We start from the raw sequence: 20,152 nt of genomic DNA, 5'->3' as shown, positions 1-20,152 counted from the left end.
ATATGTCCTATAATCCAGCTTAGAAATTTGTCTAGATATTTATCACAAACTGTATATAGCAAAAGTTAAGCTTGAAAGTTCTGGAATAAGACAGATATATGCTTGAATCTTACCTGCCATTTTTAATCTCTGTGATGTAGGACAAGGTACTTAACATATCTGAATCTTTTATCTGCAAAAAAGATGAAATCTATTTCTATCTCTGCTAATATGTATGTGTTTCCTATCTGTGGTTAATGTTTTTTTGGTTATGAAACAGAACCCATGAGATGCCCCGACTAAAACAGAATCCATGGGCTGTTCAATTATGAGGGGCTCGATTGCCCACCACCAAGAAACATAACTCAATACCAGAGTTTAGTGGAAAAAAAAAAAAGAATTGTTTATTTAAAGGTTATACAGATTTAGATTAATGGCAGATTTCTGCCGTTGTCTCACTTTCTTTAAAAACCCAAAAACACATAGTTCTGCCTCCCTTTGCCAAACCAGGCTAGTTTTAGAATAGAAAGGTCAGTGGTGCCATTTCCCTCTAAGAAAATAGAAGTTCATGGATTTCCCAGACAGAGTTCAGCTTTACCGGCAGCTCTCAATCATTCATGCCTAAGTGGAGAAGTTTTTCCTGTGTTGTGGTGTTTTTCAGCTTTTAATTCAGAACCACATGGTTCTCTTTCAACCTGTGTGTCTCTCCCCTTATGCCTCTTTGCAAACCACATGGAGTTTCCCTCTTTCCCTTTCAAAACCACAAGGTTCCCTCAATGCAAATGGCTGCTACCTTATTTTTACATCCCTGACTATAGCCTGTGACACAGTGGGTGTGGTAACTGGTTCTGACTGTGAACAGGCCCTATAAGCTATTTCATCACCTTTCTATGGCCAAAGCCCCTCCCATCTTCTGAGTGCCTTTGAAGAACCATAGTCATTTGCATAACTAAAACACTAGCTACCTGCCATAGATATGAAAAAGCACCTCTTAGGAAAAATAGCTGTGCTCCACTGAGTCCCATCTCCTACCTCCCACACTGTGGACTGTGGGGAATTTGGGGGACCCCTTCATTTTCTCACCCTGTAACAGTTACAGGAAACTAGATCTTTACTATTACATTTTCATCAATTTATTATAGCAGAACTTATCTTGTTTTTCATTAAAAATTGAACTTATTCTGACCTAATTTTTTGTAAAATCACTTCCTTTATCCACCGACCCTTCAAATATTGTCATTAATGTTTCTCTCTGTACTCTGAGAGAAACATTAATATCCTGGCATATGATCAAGAAGACTTGAATTCATTGGAAAACACAATTTCTCAAAATCTCTTCTGTAATTAATTTTCTTTTCTAATTTTTTACTCAGTGTCTACTTCATCTTTATCATAATGAAGTTGGTCCTCCCTGGTAAAAGAAATGGAAGCAAAATAAGGAGTGAGTAAATTTGCTTTATTTATTTATTTTTCTGTCACAAATCAATGTTTCCTAAACAGTGTACTTACATTTTCCTGTTATTATTGTATATACCAGTTCTTTAACATATCTTGTTTTATTGCCAGCAAGTAAAACATTGCTTACTTTTTCCTTGGTACAAGTACATCACTAGTAGAGCTATTTATCAATGATACTATATGTGCCTTTTTGATCTTTTCAAGATAAGGAGCAAAAGGTAAAATCTTGGTCAGTACATGGAAATTATTTGTAGTGGTAGAGCAGTATATGTAAGTAACATTAAATGTTAAAGATGAATAAGGCATTTTCTCATGTGGAATGTCTTTAGAGAAAAACAGAATATATTACCTTAAAGCATGTATTTTTGTCATAAAATTATTTTGAGCTAAAGGTAATTAAGAAGCAGTAAATGCAGAAAAAAACTGCCCTTATCGGAGCTCCCTTGTATGTTATTTGCTGTTTTTCTCTTGCTGCTTTTAGGATTCTCTCTTTGTCTTGGAATGTTGCCATTTTAATTATGATGTGCCTTAGAGTGGGTTTTTGGGGGTTCCTCTTCATTGGAACTCTCTGTGCTTCCTGAACTTGTATAACTTTTTCTCTCCTCAGGTTCGGAAAATTTTCTGTCACTATGTCTCCTATCAGTTTTTCAATTCCATGCTCCTTTTCTTCTCCCTCTCTAATTCCTATTATCCTGATGTTATTTCTTATCATGCTATCCTGTAATTCCCTTACATCTTGTTCATATTTTTTCAATCTTTTTTCATTTTGCTGTATTGTCTGGGAGTTTTTCTCTACATTATCTTCTAACTCACTAATCTGATCCTCTGCTTTGTTTAGTCTGCTTTTGAGTGATTCTACTGTGTTTTTCAGTTCAGAGATTGCATTCTTCAGTTCTTCCTGGTTCCTATTAACAGTTTCTATGTCTTTTTTTATGCTGGTGTAGCTCTCCGCAAGTTCCCTGTAATTTTCTTGGAGCTGCTGGTAACTTCCTTGGAGGTTGTCATAGTTGATTTTAAGGATGTCGAGTATATTGAGCTTCTTTACCACCACTGTTTTAATTCCACGTCTAACATTTGGGCTATGTCTATTTCATCTATCTCTCTTTCTGAGGATTCCTCTTTTCTCTTCATTGAGGGGTTATTTTTGCGTCTTACCATGTTGGATTCTTTTTGTTTGTTTTTATTTATTTATTTGTTTGTTTGTTTTTTTTGGGGGGGTAGTCTGCTTTGACTTCCCTCCTTTGTGGTGTGAGATTCTTTATCGGAGATCTGAGGGTTTCAGTGGTGCAGTCTATGATATCCTGAGCCTGATGTTCTTGAGTTACCCTTTATGTCGTTTGTTTATGCTGTTTGGTTATATTTCAGATGTTCTTTGGTAGGAACTTCCTTCTGGCTAGTTGGTTGAGAGTCACCCTATCCGCTTTGTCTTCAGTTCTTTTGTGGATATTCTGTTAAAAACATAAACACACAGCCCAGGCAGGAGACCCACACCCTCAAAAATTATCCCCCACTCTCTATCCCGCTATCGTCAGCCAACGAGCCCGTATTAATATAAATGTAAAGAGATTAGAGCTTTTATACTATAAGAAGAATAGATAAGAGTTGTTTTTAGGGAGGAAAAATATAATTTTTGATAGAGGGGGTGATAGATTAATAATAGTTGAGACTGTGCAAGCCAGTAGGTAATATTTACATTGTATGTTAATAAAAATAGAAGAAAAGGATGGAAAAATGCATAATATAGTAAGAAAGTGGGATTTTATTGTATTGAGTTTATATAGTAATTATATTCTATTACTTAGAGTGATAGGGGGGCTAAACTAGACACACAAATGAATAAACAACGATTAAAGAGAAAAGATGAGAAGGAGAGGTTATATGCAACACGTTAGAGATAAAATTTGTTGTTCTTTTTGGAATGGGAGGAAATCCCCCCCAAAAAAAAAACTCAAGAAAAGAGAAGAAAGAAAGAAAAGAAAGAATACAGAAGAAGAGAGAAAAAAAATTGAAAAACAAAAAACCACAAAAATACCCAAGAAAAGAGAAGAAAGAAAAGAATAAAGAAAGAAAGAAAGAAAGAAAGAAAGAAAAGAAAGAATAAAGAAGAAAGAAAGAAAGAGAGAAAAAAATTGAAAAAAAAAGCGATGTTTTTACTCCATTTTAGCCTTGGTGTGTTGCCTTCTTTTTCTGCGTCTGAAGCTGGTCTAGTGTGGCGGTTCAGAGGTTCTTGTTTCTTGCAGTACTGGTGTGCGCCCGAGGTTGCTGCAATGGTGCGTGTCGGCGCGGGAGCTCCCTTGTTGCCCACTGGAGTCAGTTGAGGTGTCCTTGTGCGCGAGCCCCTGTCCGGGCGGGGCGGCCGAGAGCTTACCCCGCGATTGGCGCTTATTGTTGCTGGGCCGAGGTAGTTCCGCGTTCTCACCGAGGTGTCCCTGCGAGTGTCCCTGCATGCGTGCGAGTGGCCTGAGAACTTGCCCCGTGATTGGCGCCTATTGTCCAGGGACTGAGATGTTTTCGCGCTCTCGTGTCTGTCCCCTTAGTCCCACTGAGCGGAGCTCCAGGAGTTGGTCTCTGGCCTCTCAGGGTGGAGCCGCGGACACTTGTGCTCAGTGGAAGTGAGCGTCTGTGAGTCGCTGCTGCCCGCTGTTCCGGCGCCACAGCCCATTGCCTTCCCTCACCCGTCTGGGCCAGCAGGAACAGAGCCTGAGCTAGTGGTCTGCTTTCCAGCCTGGGCCCGGCGCCCACGGGAGCTGTCTAGGGGTATCTGCACACGGTCCTCTGCGTGTTCAGTGGGCCCTCCCTGGGCCCGTTGGGGCACTGATCTTATGTCCATTGGGGAGTGTCCGAGGGACGCCTGGACTCATGGCCCCGCGCACCTGGGCCAGTGAGTGAGAACACTTCGCTATGTGCGCCCCTGCGACCCAAGGGTAGGGTTGGGGAGTGGATGAGTGCACCACTGCGCCTGCACTCCTCAGGAATGGCCTACCACCCCCAAACTTTCCTCCCCTCTCCACCATCCACTAGAGAAAAATATAAAGGAGAATTATGTTCTCACTTTCCCAGCAGCATGCTGTCTCCTGTCCTTCAGCGCCAATGCAACTTGGTCGAGTCCCGTCTCTGCCAGCGGGCAGAGATCTGCTCTCCTCCGGACTCCTTTCCTGGTTAGCCTGTGGTCGCCAAAAAGCCTTTGTGTACTTCTAGCCGCAGCTCGGGCAGGCACCCCAGTCAGGAATCCCGTTTCGTCCCCTTTTCCTCTGCTATCCTCACTAAACAGGTTGTTCCCAGATGGATTTTCTCTAATCCAGCAGTGCCTTGGCTCAACTCCTGCCAGTGTCCAGCTGCTCACTGAGATGTTCTGTCTGCAAGTAGCCCAAAGTGTAGACAGGTCTCGGGAGCCTGAAACCGCAGCCTCTCCTCACTCCTCCACCATCTTCCCCACTCTCCTAATGTTTATATTTAAATTCATAGTTACATTTTAATCCCTTCTGATATTTTACACTAATGTAACATATTTTGCAGGAAAATATTTGATTGTTTTATTATACATCTCTACAAAAATGAAATACATATATACATATATATCAATGGAAGTTGTTATTAATTAGTTATTTTATTTTTACTTTTAAAACATTTCATCAATTCCTTCACCATTAACGTCTCTGAAAATGTTTGTATGGTAAATTCTGGGAAAGAGGCAGAGTCCATAACTGCCTCAATCTCATCTAAACATCAAAATAGTTTTAAATGGTAAAAAAATACATTTTTGTAAATCACAATGAGGTTTTAAAAACTAATTATTAAAATAAAATGATAAGAGTAGAGGGTTACTTGTGAAGATGTAAAAAGTCATGGTTCATCTGAATTTTTATTTACCTTCTTAATCTATATATAGTTCTGAATTATGTGTATATGATCATAATTACGTATCAGCTGATATAATTGATTTATGTTGTAGAATATCATCAAAGCTCTGAAATAGATAATGCAAATTTCTAAAACTCACATTTTGTGTGTTTTTAAAGCAAACATTTGGACTTGTAGCAAAGATAATATGAGACAGTTTACTATTTTAAATAAAGTGAAGATTTCATCAGTCGGTTTATTTTAAACCAGGATAAAGAAAATTTTGTCTGGTTAATTATATTCATCTTGATAAATTTATATCAAGTGCTATTCTAGGTAGGTGACCTTACTTCAAGATTTAGCCCCTGTGCTCTCTTCTGTCAATATGTCACCTATGTGTGTTACAATGATCTATTTATGATTATTCTCCAAGAAAGGATATGCATCTCTGAAAAAAGGATTGTATTTTTTCCCATATCAGCAACACTCAGTCACTAATTATTATTTATATGGATGAGAATGACAAATGAAGATATTAAGATTCACATTCTTTGGGATCCATCACAAAGTTTCTAATTCAGAGGGTCTGTGACTCAGGTAATTATAGTTTGTAAAGCCCCTCAGTTGATTATAATGTGCAGAAGGGACCATGCAAAATATTTTTTAATTGTTGTAGCTAGATAACTGTAGCCATGCAACATATTTCTCAAATAAAAATCACTAAATAAATGTTTGTATTGAATTAAAAAGAAAAATTTGGATAAGTGTGTGAATAACCTCAAGTCCATTTGTAACATTATAAAGCATATAAGAGGTATTAGACATTATATTTACTAAGGTACTTATATTTTTACAAGAATGTAATATGTAAATTCTGTACAAACACACCCTGTTGAATTCATTTCCACCTGACATTTTTACAATTGATATTTGTCATTTCAGTTTCTTGAGCTCTAGAGGAGGCAAGGGAAATGAAAAGGACCTATATAGGTATACTGAGACAAATCATGACAGGTGACTATGTTTTTTTATCTTTTATTTTTTTAAATAACTTGTGAGATGTAAAGTTAAGTTTTATTTCCTCAAATCATTTAATAATGCTTATTTCATGTTTGTTGAGAAGATTTAAAAATATATAATTGCATGAATGTATATAAATAAAACATGATTCACCTATGAATTGTCTAAAAGACACTCATAAATCTAAAGACATGAACAGGTTGAAAAAGAAATTATGGAAAAAGATTTTTATGCAAATAGTAACATAAATAGAGCTGGAGTGGTTATACTAATATCAAATAAAGTATACTTTACATAAAAAACTGCTACAAGAGGCAAAGTACATTATATATTAATAAAGAGTCCACTATGAAGATATAAAAATTATAAACATATATGCACAAAACAATATAGCCTCAAAATGTATGAAGCAAAATTGACAGATTTCAAAGGAGAAATAGACAGCTCTGAAAATATATGGAGACTTTAAGACTCCACTTTCAATATAGATATGAAAACCAGATATATTATTAATAAGGAAATAAAATTGAACAATATGAAACAATTTGATCTAACAGACTTATACAGAACACTTCAACCCAAATAATAGAACCCTCATTTTCTCAAGTGAACATAAAAAATTCTCCAGGAAAAGCAATAATTTAGGCCACAAATTAGCCTTAAAAATTTTTTAAACATTAAAATTGTGCAAAATATCTTTTCCAATTACAAGGACGTTAAACTTAAAATCAATTAAAGAAATAAAACTGGAAAATTAACAAATATGAGTAAATTAAACACTACACTCTTAAATAATAAATAGATCAAATAAGAAAATACAAAGGAATTACAAAATAATTTGAGACAAATTAAAAAAAACACTTACATAGTGAAATTTAAGGGATATAACAACAATAGTGTTAAGGAATATATATATATATACACACACACATATATTCATATTCAAAGATTAATATTTGGAAATGATCTCAAACCAATAACTTAATTTTATACTTTAAACAACTAGAAAAAAACAAACTAAATCCAAAGCTGGTAAAAGTAAGAAAATAATAAAAATTTTAGCAGTGATAAATAAAAAATAGACTAGAAAAATGCAATAAAAAAAATCAATAATACCAAAAGTTGGTTCTTTGATAAGAACAACAAAATTCACAAACCTTTTTTTTGTATAAACTAAGAAAAAAGAGAATACTCAAATTACTACAATTAGAATTAAATGTAGGGATCTTATTGATTTTACAGAAAGAGATATGAGTACTATAAGCAAATGTATGCCAAAATTTTAAGAATTTATCTGTTTTCTCCAGATTATCCAATTTTAGCATACAAAAACTCAAATCATTTATGAAAAAGTAGGAATTCTATATAGACCTATAACTAGTAATAAGAAGGAATCCATAATCAAAACATTTAAATAGAGATAATATCAGGACCAGATGGCTTCACTGGGGAATTCTACCAAATATTCTCTTAAAACTCTTCCAAAACATTGAAGATAAGAGAACACTTGCAAACTCATTTTATGTAGCAAACATTGCCCTGATAGTCGTCGTCGTCGTCGGCAGCCGTCCGTCTCAAGAGACGATGGTGTAGCTTCTTAAGAGTCTATCTGCACCGCCGAGAATGGTTGTGCAGTCCGACTCGGGAGTGACACGGTATCTGTCTCCTCCCATGTTGAATCGACATCTTGCGATGACGCTGGAGTGCCCTGATAGTAAAGCTAGATAAAGACATCACATGAAAATAAAATTATAGTACAATATCTTTAAGTGTCCATTGAAATTTCACATGAGTTTCAGGATGAGTTTTTTGTTGTTGTTTTTGTTGTTTGTTTCTTTAAAAAAATGCATTGGAATTTTGATAGAGATTTATTGAATTTGTAGATCACTATTTTAATCTGTTCTGGTGGCCATGACAAAATACCATAGACTGAATGACTTAAGAGAAGTTTATTTCTCACAATTCTCATTACCGGTAAGTCTAGGATCAATGTGACAGCAATGTAGGTTTCATTCTGAGACTTCCTGTATTTCCTGCAATTAGCTTCCATTTTACTGTTTGCTTACTTAAACTCTTCTCTGTGTGTAGGAAGTAGGAGGGTAGGTGGAAGTAAAAAAGTTAACTCTTTTTGCATCCTTTATATAAGCATACTAATTTTATAGAATCAAGGCCCCACCCTTATGAACTTATTTAACCTTACTTCTGATAGGTCATATCTTTAAATACAGTCACACTGGTATTTTGGGCTTCAGCATGAATTTGAGGGGTAACACAGTTGAAACCAATCACATTGAGTAATAATGCCTTCTTTATAATATTAAGTTTTTCAATTCAATATATGATCCTTTCATACTTATTTATGCCATCTTTCACTTCTTTAAAAACTATTTCATTGTTTTCATTGTACAGATTTTATGCCTCCTTTGGGGATATTTTTTCCTAATTATTTAATTCTCTTTGATGTTACTGTAAATAGATTTGTTTTTAAATTTTTTGTTGTTAATGTATGGAAATGCAACTGATTTTTGAGTGTTAACTTTGTGTCCTGAAACTTTGCTGAATCTATTAGTTCTAACAATTTTTGTTTATGAAATCTTTAGGGTTGTCTACATATAAGATCATGTTGTGTGTGCACAGAGATAATTATGTACTTTTTCGCAAATTGGATGTTTTATATTTTGTTTTCTTGCCTAATTACTCTGGCTAGTACTTCCAATTCCATATTGAATAGAAGTGGCAAAAAGTGAACATCCTTGTCTTTTTTCTAATATCAAAGGAAAAGTTTCAGTCTTTCATCATTGATTATGTTGTTAGTCATGGATTTTTTAAATACATGTCTTCTATCAAGTAAAGTTTCCTTCTAGTCTTAGTTTATTGAGTGTTTTTTATCATGAAAGTGTCCTGAATTATGTATCATGATTTTTTTAATAAATCGAGATAATTATGTTTACCCCTTATTCTATTAATGTGATTGACTTTTGTCTGTTGAACCATCCTTGCATTTGGGAATACTGTAAATCCCACATGATTATGGTGTATAATTTCTTTAATATGCTGCTGGATTTAGTTTGCTAATATTTTGTTGAAACCTTTGTATCACTGTTTATTTAAAAGGTTAAATTAATTTATGTTTCTTACTTTTATATTCATTCTGTCCATATTATCCTTCAAGGTATTAACACATTTATAATAGCCTGTGGATCTCTTTTTTAATTTTCTCTTAAAATCTTGTTTTTTTTATCACCTCGTCTTTTCTCATATGCTTGAATTTTATTTGTTGTTGTAATGGGTGCTGCCTATAAACACTGTATAAATACTTTCATACTTTAATTGATGTTATAATTATACAAAAAGGAATTATGTTTATTCTGCCAAGCAAATATAAAAAAACACCTTAGCCCTGGTTGGGGCGGCTCAGTGGATTGAATGCCAGCCTGCAAACAAGGGGTTGCCAGTTTGGTTCCCAGTTGACGAGCATGCCTTGGTTGTGGGCCAGGTCTCCAGTTGGGGACATGCAAGAGGCAGCCACACATTGATGTTTCTCTCTCTCTCTCTCTCTCTCTCTCTCTCTCTCTCTCTTTCTCCCTTCTGTTGTTGATAGTTGTGAGTTTATTGTCATTTTAATGTCCATAGTTTTGATCTTATTGTTCTTAAATAAGTCCCTTTAACATTTTATATAATAATGGCTTGGCGATGATGAACTTTGTCTGGGAAGCACTTAATCTGCCACTCCATTCTAAATTATAGCTTTGCTGGATAGAGTAAACTTGGTTGTAGGTCTTTGTTTTCCATCACTTTGAATACTTCTTGCCATCCCCTTCTTGCTTGAAAAGTTTCTTTTGAGAAATCAGCTGATAGTCTTATAGGAACCCATTTGTAGGTACTCTCTTCTTTTCTTTTGCTTCTTTTAAGATTATCTCTTTATCTTTCACCTTTGGAATTTTAATGATGATGTGTCTTGGTGTGGTCCTCTTTGGGTCTAGCTTGTTTGAAACTCCTTGTGCTTCCTGGACTATTTCCTTCGCCAAATTAGGGAAGTTTTCCTTCATTATTTCTTTACATAAGCTTTCAATTTCTTGCTCTTCCTCTTCTCCTTATGCACCCCTATGATTTGGATGTTGGCAGATTTAAAGTTGTCCCAGAGGTTCCTAAGGTTCTCCTTGTTTTTTTCAATTCTTATTTCTTCATTCTGTACTGCTTGACTATTTGTTTCTTATATTGCAAATCATTGATTTGAACCTTGGCTTCCTTTCCTTCACCATTGGTTTTGTGTGGATTTTCATTCATTTTACTTAGTATAGGCTTCACATCTTCCCTCTGTGTTTGCCGTACTCAAGCATGTCTGTTAAGTCTGTGAGCATCTTTATCACTGCTGTTTTGAACTCTGCACCTGTTAGGTTGGCTATCTTCTTGTTTGTTAGGTTGGCTATCTCCTCATCTATGAGGTTGGCTATCTCCTCGTCACTTAGTTCTCCCACTGGAACTTTAATCCTCTCCCTCTTTTGGGCCATACTGCTCTGCCTCCTCAACTTCTCCTGCTCCTGTGTTTGACTCTGTGTCTTAGGTAGAGTTGTAGCACTTGTTATGTTGTAAGGGGTGGAGCCTTAGCTATTCATCAGCATGGGGCGACACATTTCATTAGGCTGTGGCACTGTATGTGGGGGGAGTGGTCTGAAAGGGAAAAATGCCACTTGCTCAGCACTCATACTCATCCCTTTTTCAGGCACTTCTTCCACTTCCTGTATGGGACTGGCACCCCACTTACTGTTGTCTGGTGAAGGTTCCGAGTGGGTGGGTCTGCAGACATTCTAAGACCGTGGAGGCCCTCTAAACAAACGGGCTCTGCTGAGAGACTGGCAGTTTCTTCCTCTGCCTCAACCCCCACTGTTTTTCACAGTTAGAATCAATGAGGCTTTATTTCCCCTAGCACTGGAACTGTGAGCTGCGTGGCCTGGTCTGGTGCTGGGAGCACTCCCCAGGTGTCCCACCCTATTTTTAAAAACTGTGTGACTATGCTTTCTTCCAGTCGGCCAGAAAAGCTGTAGCTGCCACCACTGCTGTCTTCACACCACATCCTCTCTTCCCTGGCTCCACCTCTCCTACCTGTCTGAATGAGTATTTCTTCTTTATATGTTTGTTTATTAGACTTCTATGCAGCTAGATTTTCTGGAACTTCTTGTTGTCTTCAGTTTTGAAGTAGGTGTATTACTTCTTAGTTGTGGAGGGAGATGCAGCATGTCTACCTATGCCTCCATCTTGACCAGAAGTCCAAATAAATATAATATTAAACAAAAAAAAAACACTTTAAAGGAATTAGCATTCGTAATGATTTTAATATGGTTTCTAGATTCTGTAAGGCCTATGTTTTATTCATCTTTTCTTTGGCTCTTAACTTCTTTTTGTCCCCAAGAGGACAAGTCTAAGGCTTTTATAATGGCTTTTTAATGTATTTTTCTGTTACCATTTATCCTCCTGTACCCTCTTCCACCTCTACCCAATCCCCTCCCGCAATGCTATTGTTATGGCTACATAGGCAAGATTGAACACTCTGAAGCGGTGTATAAAGTAAGCAAAGGATTTTTAATAATGGCCAGGAGTTGGGAAGACCCTGAGCTGGTCTCTAACATGCTCCAACCTACAATGGAGTCCAAATGCTGGGTTTTTATACTGGTGCAGTCTCTTTGTTTCTTCTTTGGTGGGAAACAGCCTTAGGAAGAGGGGGCAGGGCAGGACTGCAGGAATGTCATGGCAGTAACCGGAACAAAAATTTGCAAGGCTATAAGGTTATCACCAGCGGCAACATAGCTCTTTAGCCAGGGACGAACACCCTGTAAAGCAATCTATTTTCAAAGGGCTAGACATTCTGCAAAGCACAACCTTCACAAATGTTACAAACCAGACACAAGTAAATGGAAGGTGATAGAGGCTGAGGTCCTTTTAGCTTGTAAATCACCAATTGCTACACTCCTTCCTACATTTCTCTTTTCAAGGCTTTTTGGCAAGTCCTTGCTACTTTTTACAAAGAACATCTGAAGCCCCTATATATTTACATATTTAGAAGACCTTTGAAACTTTTTACAGGGAATATTTGGTTCCCCTACATAATCCCCCCTCTAGTCCCTGGACTAAATCTATTAGGAACGTCTAGGGACTATAAATAGGGTTTTTAAACCTTGGTTTTTGGGAGGGGCTTAGTAGCAAGGATAAGGAGTTGGGTGTTTGTAATGCTAGTTTTCAGTAGCTGCAAGGAAGAAATTAAGAAGTTTCTGGAAACAAATGATGATGAGTATACAACAGCCCAAAACCAATGGGACACAGCAAAAGCAGTTTTGAGAGGAAAGTCTATAGCAATATAAGACTACCCAAAGAGGAGCGAAGAACTTTAAATAAAAATTTAACCCCACAGCTACAAGAACTAGAACAACAATAATAAACAAAGCCCAGAGCAAGTAGAGGGAAGGAAATTAAGATTAGAGCAGAATTAAATGACACTGAGACTAAGCAAACAACTTAAAGTATTAACAAAAGCAGGAGCTGGTTCTAGGCTTATTAAGAAAAAAGGAACCTAAATAAACAAAATTAGAAACAAAAGAGGAGATATTATGACCGATAACGCAAAAATACAAAGGATTGTAAGAAATTACTATAAACAGCTATATGGCAAGAAACTTGACAACCTAGATGAAATGGACAAATTTCTAGAAACATAATTTTCCTAAACAGAATTAAGAAGTAGAAAGCCTGAATAGACTGATAACAAAGAGTGAAATTGAAACAGTAACAAAAAAAAAACTGCCAGCACACAAAAGATCGGATAGCTTCACAGGTGAATTTTACAAAACATTTAGAGAAGAACTAACTTTTATAGTTTTTTTATGAAGCCAATATTACCCTAATTCCAAAACCAGGTCAAGACACAACAAAGAAAACTACAACCCAAATTACTGATGAACATAGATGCTAAAATGCTTAATAGAATATTGGCAAACCAGATTTAGTAACACATTAAAAAGATTATGCATTATGGTTAAGTGGGATTTATTCCAGGGATGCAAGGATAATTTAATATTTACAAATTAGTAAATGTAATATACTGTATAACAAAATGAAAGACGAAAACCACATGATTATATTAATAGATGCTGAAAAGGCATTCAATAAAGTACAACACCCATTTATGATGAAAACACTTAGCAAAATGGGAATAGAGGGAGCATACTTGAACATAATAAAGGCCATATACGAGAAACTTGAGGTCAACATTATACTTAATGGACAAAAACTGAGATTAGGAACGAGACAAGGATGTCCACTTTTTTTACCTTTTTTTAAAACAGTGTTGGAAGTTTTAACCACTGTTAGACAAGAAGCAATTAGACAAGAAGAAATAAAAAGCATTCAAATTGGAAAGGAAGACAAAACTGTTACCACTTGCAGACGACATGATAGTATACATAGAAAACCTTACAGACTTCACGAAAAATCTACTTGACCTAATAAGTGAATTTGACAAAATAGCAGGGCACAAAGTTAATATTCAGAAATTAAAAGCGTTTCTATATACCAACAATAAAACATTAGAGATAGAAACCAGAAAAAAAAAAAAAGAAAAATATCTCATTTACTATAGCAACAAGGAAAACAATAGTACCCAGGGATAAACTTAACCAAAGAGGCAAAAGACCTGCACTCGGAAAACTACACAACCCTGAATAAAGAAATTAAGGAAGATACAATAAATGGAAGCATATACTATGTTCATGGATGGGAAGAATTAACATTACTAGAATGTCCATATTACCTAAAGCGATTTATAGATTTAATGCAATTCCTATTAAACTACCAGCAACGTATTTTACAGACCTAAAACAAATACTTAATGTTCAATTTAGCAGACATTTGTTAAGCACTTATTATGTGCCATGCATTGTAGATTCAATGATTAATAAGAAGAGCAAATGGAATGTCAGCAAGATGGTGGAAAATGAATTTCCAGGCCCTTATAGAAACATTAAATTAACAACTAGGAACTGACTAAAATAGGTTTTACAGCTTTGAAAACCAGTCAAAGATTAATAGCAATTAAGGAAATGCCCAACTAAGAAATAGCTACATTCAAAATGATAGAAAATTTCATGGCACTTTACTTATTTTTGCCTTACCCTTTTCTTAGTGTGATGCAGCATACTTGGAAGTAATTAGCCCAATTTCCAGTTTTTTGGGTTTTTTTTTTGTTTGTTTTTTGTTTTCTTTCTTTATAAGGAATGGCTGAAGCCTGTGTATAATTCCCCTCCTTAGACTTAAGACCTTTTATTTTATAAGAGGACAATGGGTGAAGGTCTCGTGCTATTCTAGCTGCTTCAAGCTGAACATGATCGTCGTCCTTGGGTTTAGGAATTTCTAATAAGAGTAGGGGTGGAGGGGAGTGTAGCCCTCTCTTATGGGGAAGGATTTTGCAGAGTCCAGGTCAGTTGGCTGTCCCCGGGCAGCGGCATGCTCGGTCTCCAAGGGCTGGCACTGCTGAACAAGCTGGCATCCTTGTTGTATTCTAACCATTTAGTTCAGCCAAACCATTGAGTCTTAGGAGGCGGCAATGCAGATGGACTTCTTAAGTGAGTCCTATAAGTACAGACAATTACTCAGGTAATGAGATCATAGGCTTATGCCCTATGAAAACAGAAAGAACACACATGTTAATTTACACAACATAATTTACAAACTAGTCTTTAAATGTAAGAGACTGTCTTATTAGGAAGACATTCCATTGCAAGGCACTTGACATTCTTCTTGCCTGTAAATTAGGCATCTTTGATAATGTCATAGACCTGGTTTAACTTTCAAATGAAAACAAACTTTAAATGAAAATAAACTTTATAGATAGTTAGCTGCACTAGTTTAGTCTACCACTGAGCATTTTGATTTGAGTCATGATTTTTCTCCTTAAGACTACCCTCCTTGTTATTAAAGGGACTGTATCAAGTCCAATTTTAATTTAACCTGTTTATTTGCATAAACACAACAAGTGCAGTGATTGGTCACATATGATACTTAAGTCTGCTTTGCTGGAACTTATACAAGGAACCTTCATGCTGACTGTTAGTCTGCCCATTAGGGCACAGAAGCTGAACCACACACCTGCCATTCAGCCTTGCCTGTAAACACCTGCTTTTTCCAAGTTCTTTGGATTTTCCATTGTGCCTTGAGGTTCCTTCTAGCCATTTTTCAAGAAAGCAACCTTCGATCCTTCCCTGGAAAGATTGCCATGAACTACACAACCAACCAAGGTGTCAGGCCTTTTCCTCATGGGTTTTTCTTAGCTTCAAAAGTTAAGTCCAGTTCCTTAGGGCTTTCTGGTAACAACCAGAGCCTAAGCATGCCTCCTTCAGACATGTCATTCCAGTCAAAGTCTTGGTTAACAATACCTTTATTTACAACTGGTCTTGTTAGTTTTATGCAAAGAAACCTAATGTTATTACTTACTTTTTCAAATTACCAAATTTTGGAAGGATTAGGTAGGGAGAAAAATATACAGTCTGAAGGAAAATCTTTGTCCTTTTAATATTTACTAAAATTGTACTTCTATGCCTTATACTTTTTATTATTAAAACCATACAATTTTTTTAACCTTTATAAACTTTTAACAAACCTTTGCATTTACATGTTCACACTTTCCCTGGTTTTTTTTTTATGTGAAGTTTTAAATTTCCCTGGGAAACATCAATTTTCCTTTTAGAGCATATGGCCAATGCCAATACAAAGTACAGTAACCATTCAATCAGACCATAAGTAATCGAGGTTTCCTTTTCCTAGGTTTAAAAACTTTCACAATTTTCCTTTTTATTATTACAACTTTCCACAGACCTTCTGCAACATTCATAAACTTTCTATATATTTTACCCATTCAGATTTAACCATAACATGCTTCTAATTCTTCTTCTTTTGCACACGGTGAAGGACTGTACTTAAACTTAGTATATGGCAGCTAAAAGTTTTTAGATTTGCAGAGATATCCTGCAGCTTTTTGAAGTTCCTGCTTCTCCTTCTTTTTTCTAACATACACTTTCGACCTTTCCTGATAAGTTTTTCAATTGTTTTATTTGGTCTATTACTATTCCATTTAGGATTTATATTGGGAACCTTTTGTTTGGCCAGGACAATTCCCTGACCAGGAGGATGCTTGCTTTTTTATATTCTTATAGCAGCCCACCTGATTATTCCTTTTTCTTTTCTATTGAAGAGAATGTCTAGAACGGACATTAGTTTTATTCATGTGTAACAACACTTTTCCTTAAGATATAGACATATTCCCCCTGCTGAAGCAGTGAGGACATTGAGGGCCCTTTAGTTACAGCTTTAGAGGTGTTGTTGGTTGACACCCAAGCAGCTTGCACCAGTTTGAAGAAGAGCGGCCTGAGTTTTAAAAATGTCACTTTTTTTACTCTCTCCATGTTGGAGAGACAGATATCCTGCTGTTTCTGTAACCTGTAGCAAGGAGATTAGATGGCCACTTGGCTAGCAAATTTAACATTGCCCCTCCTTGCAGCTCTAGCAGGGAGTATTCAGATGCAAACTGAATTGCTAGAAGTTACCTGGGGTAGAAAGAAATGCTGCAAGCAATTTTTCTGGGGAAATTTTTAAGGGGCCTCATCCCTCTGGCCAGAGCTACAAGGCAGTGGGAGATAGCACAAAGGGTCCTAGGCTTTTTTCTGTGACACTGCCTATATTGACAGCCTTGGTTTTCATGTTCCCCACCCCCCTCTTCCACGCCTGCAGCTGTTTGAGAGATAGCGATTTGAGCTGGGAGCCAGGGGTCTTCCGAGATCACAGAATATATTAAACTAACCCACCTTTGTTTGGCCTTGACTAGCCATCTGCAAGATAATACCCCCTCTTTTTTTTTCTTAAAAAAAACAAACACTTTTTCCTTAGAAGTGCAGAGCAGGAGCCTTCTGAAAAGAAGTACACATATGAATACATATATTAGAATTTAGGCTTTCTAATGTTCTCTTGATTGACTCTTCTAATGAATTTTCTTTTTATATCTCTGAAAATACTTTGTTGATGTCTACTTTGTTTGATATTAATATTGCCATATTAGCTTTCTTGTGGCTCATGCCTTCATGGTAGAGTTTTTCTACCTTTTTAATTAATCTGTCTGTGTCTTTATTTGTAATAAAAGTATTCCTTATTATAGTAGTTACTCCAGAGATTGCATTAGAATATTAACACATTTAACACATTAAGGTAGACATTGAAAATATTACAATATTTTATGAACAACAAAATAGTATAAGAACAGTTAAATTTCTTTTACCCACCCTCACACTGTTTGTGCTCCTGTTTTCTTATATTTTGTTTCTACATATGCTATAAAGGTTGTCATAAATTATGGTTATCTTTGCTTTGGTCTGTTAAGAAACTCTGAAAAAATATATAATATTACACATATATTAAAATATATAAGTTTAAATATTGTGTATGTAGTTAACAGTACTGTATTGTACACTTAAAACTTGTTAAGAGACTAGATTGTGTTATTTGTTCTCACCACAATAAAAAATAATTACTACGAAATAAAGCTCTATGATATCAAAATATAATCAGATCTAAAATAAACATATTATTTCCTTTTTCTGTCAAGTAAATTGATAAGCCTGTTCAAGGCATTCTTCATAGTCTGAAAACTACTCTTCATACTACCACAAGGTACTGCAGCAATAACTTGAAGCTTGTGATGCACTGAAGATAACCATAGAAACAGAAAACTTCAAATATAACCAAATCCTATCTAGATTAACATGTTCCTATAGATTTTAGGCCTAAAAGAAGGAAAGACATATGCACATTTAAGAATCAGAAACTATTTACCTCAGTCTCTACTGTTTTAAACACAATGTACAACTTTCTACAACAAAATATTATGAAATACATGTGAAAAGGCAAGAAAAGCACACTTTGCAAAGGTAAAGCAATCATAAGATGCAATTGTTAGAACCAGACTCAGATATGACACAGAATGTTGAAATTACCTGACTAATTGAAAATAATTAAAATCAATGTGATGAATATTTTAATAGAAAACAGAAAACATTCAAGATCCAATTACTAAAGCCATCAGAGAGATGAAATTTATAAGAAAAATTTATGGTATAGCTATAAATAAAGAACAAAGTAAACTAGATGAAGATTACCTTCAATAGACTCATTAGTAGAGAAAAGAAATCAGTCCAGAAAAGAATCAATGAACTTGAAGAGAGATAAATACAAATTATATAAACAGAAAAATAAAGATAAATGCTTATATAGTGCTTTACTATGTGTCAGGTATTATTAAAAGTGTTCTATATATATTAAAATATTTAATTTTAATAATTATATTATGTAGGTATTATATTTATTCTTATTTTACAGAGGAGAGTCTAGATAATGGGTTATTTTCCATGCTATTCCAAAGATTGCATAGTGAGAACATAGTAAATCTGAAAACTAAAAAAGGCAAAGATCATGTGATATCTTTGAAAGATTATCACTGACAAAATAATGCTCTGCTCTTTGGCATTGACAATGTTCATTGTATTGAGTATATCTCTGCAGTTAATGAAAATAATAACATGGATATTGATTCCAAGGGTATCTTTTTTTTGTACCTTTCTCCTATCTACTAGCTATATAAACGAGAAAATTTTCAAACTTTAATACTTGTTATGGATTCAATATGTATATCTTCCCAAAATTCATATGATGAATTATAATCTCTGTCATGGTATTGGAATGTGGAGCCTTTGGAAAGTGATTACATAATGGGAGTGAAAGTTTCATATATGAGATTAGCATCCTATGAAAGAGATCTGAGAGAGCTCTCTTACTCCTTCCACTTTATGAAAACAAAGCAAGAAGATGACCCTCTATCAACCAAGGAATAAATTCCCACCAAACACCGCATCTACCAGTGCCTTGAACTTAAAAATTCCAGACTCCAGTACAGTATGAGAAATAAAAGTTTATTGTTTAAGCCACTCATTCTATGCTAAACAGCCTAAAATAATGTTGCAGGATCCTCATGTACATAATGGCTGTGATGACAACAGTTGCCACAAAGAATTATCATAAGATTTAAAATATTTAAATCATTTAAATATTTATTATAGCACCTGATATTTAGTAGCTTTGATAGAATCTACTTTTAAAAGTGTAACCTATTTTTTAATTATTTATTTGTTTGTTTGTTTGTTTTTAGAAAGAGGGGAAAGGAGAAAGAGAGAGAGAGAAATATCACTGTGTGGTTGTCTCTCACTCGCACCCCCAACTGGGGATCTGACGTGCAACCTAATCATGTTCCCTGCCTGGGAATCGAACCAGTGACACTTGGCTCGCAGGCCAACGCTCAATCCACTGAGCCACAGCAGCCAGGGCTAAAAGTATAACCTATTTTATAAGTAGTTTACTTTCATGCAGGTAATTTTCTTCATCTTTTTGCTGATCAGAAAAGAGCAACAAATTATTTGGCCTCCAAAAGATTTCAACAATTAACTTTTTAAAAATCTTTAATTTACTTCTCCAATGCATGTGCATCTTTATTTGAGCCAATTAGAAAACTTTACATAAACAAGACCATTGTTATGCTTGTCAGAATTATGTGAATAATTGTTTCAAATTTTTACCTAAATTTGTTTACACAGAGAAAGTTCTTGTCATTCTGAAGTGCATGCATGTGAAAAATATTATTTGTTTCTCATTTTTTATTGGAAGCACTCTTTTAATTCTGGAGGATTTTCCCTACATTAAGAATCTTGCTTGATATCTCTTTCCTTGGAAGAATTGACAGATTTTGTTCAAGCTTCTAAAATGATATATT

The sequence above is a fragment of the Furipterus horrens genome, unplaced genomic scaffold, assembly GCF_987537825.1.
Source record: "Furipterus horrens unplaced genomic scaffold, mFurHor1.1.pri manual_scaffold_17, whole genome shotgun sequence".
NCBI lineage: Eukaryota > Metazoa > Chordata > Mammalia > Chiroptera > Furipteridae > Furipterus > Furipterus horrens.
The sequence above is the reverse complement of the archived record's forward strand: the minus strand, read 5'-3'. Positions refer to the sequence as shown.